The sequence below is a fragment of the Sinocyclocheilus anshuiensis genome, unplaced genomic scaffold (genome assembly GCF_001515605.1).
Source record: "Sinocyclocheilus anshuiensis isolate Anshui unplaced genomic scaffold, SAMN03320099.WGS_v1.1 C32737480, whole genome shotgun sequence".
In the NCBI taxonomy this organism is placed as follows: Eukaryota; Metazoa; Chordata; class Actinopteri; order Cypriniformes; family Cyprinidae; genus Sinocyclocheilus; species Sinocyclocheilus anshuiensis.
In genome coordinates, this window is record NW_015619633.1 from 1 (window position 1) to 1,372 (window position 1,372).

General features: G+C 41.6%; 1 long non-coding RNA gene across 1 annotated transcript; it reads left to right on the plus strand.

The window, feature by feature from the left end:
* The first annotated feature begins 129 nt into the window (after positions 1–129).
* On the plus strand, positions 130–662 carry LOC107682938 (uncharacterized). The gene is made up of 3 exons (XR_001633627.1): positions 130–242; positions 342–464; positions 549–662. It is a non-coding gene; the product is annotated as an uncharacterized LOC107682938 (long non-coding RNA).
* Positions 663–1,372: the final 710 nt, after the last annotated feature.

Consider the following 1,372-nt stretch of genomic DNA (forward strand, 5'->3'; position numbering starts at 1 on the left):
TAGGATACTGATGGTGAGTATCCAAGGATCCTGATGAAATCACCATTTTTACTACAAGCCAGGAAATTATTACACACAAGTGATTGCTTTAATGATATTGTGTGCTTTGTTTTTGTCTTCTGCAGATATTGACGAGTGCTCCTTTGAGAGGGCATGTGACCACATCTGCATCAACTACCCGGGAAGCTTTGAGTGTGTGTGTCACAAAGGTTACAGTCTCTATGGCCTCACACACTGTGGTGGTGAGTTCAAAATCTCGAAACCAGCCAATGGTTCTCACTCTTTTAAATATCAAAAGTCACATTCTGATGGATGAACTGACATGTGACTGTGTGTGACAGATATTGACGAGTGCAGCATTAATAACGGGAGCTGTGAATACGGCTGCTTGAACACACTGGGCAGTTACGAGTGTGTGTGTCCTCCTGGACAAAAGCTCCACTGGAACAAGAAAGACTGTGTTGGTAAGTCCTCCGTTTGTTCCTCGTCATGAAATATCCCATAATGTTTGCCGTTTCCATGGTAACCATACCTTGCTTGTCCCTCAGAGGCGGTAAAATGCCTCCCGAATGGGAAGCCAGCACCTCGCGCTCAGATCAGCTGCATCAAGACAGGTGGAGGGGAGGTGTGTTCGCTGTCGTGTCCGTCAAACGCCCTTTTCCTGGCAGGTTAGTACCTCACTTTCTGTGGAACTTAGTTGAACAGCATGTGATTCTGTGTTGTTTTCGGATACATAGAGTGCAGTTTGATTTGTTAAACTTAAAAAATGCACATTCTATATTGTAAATGTCACACATCTAAAAGGAAATTATTTATGTAGATTAAGCACTTCATTTATGGTTATTGGCGCAAACAGTCGTTGCCCTCTGCTGCCCTCTAGTGGTTCAAACCTTATATCACATGTGCCTTAGGGTCAGTCTTGGTTTTAGCCATGATGCATATTTAATGCACTAAACAAAGCAAATCTGAATCATTAGGATGATGAAGAGTCTGATGGAATGAGCAAAAACTGGAACAGGAACTGTATGAGAATAAAGCTTGCTACAACTCACAGTCCTTCTAAAGATGTTGAATTGTCTTAACACTTAAGTGTGTCCTAATAGTAAGTACTAGAATAAATCAAATGAATAAAGTCACATTTTCATCTGTAAATAAGATCCATGTGAATCGGAATATATGAGTATTTATCTTTGTGAGTGTGTGTGTGTTTATGACTTTTGGATTCTCTGTACATGTGTGTTAATGGTCTCCTCGGGTTCACACAGTGAGCACTAAAGCTGTATAAAACCTCTTTTAATCCTGTTCACCTGGGGTCTGTAGCCTCACGCCAACAGAAATATTCAGCCTGCCATTGGACGATTTGTTGCAAGGC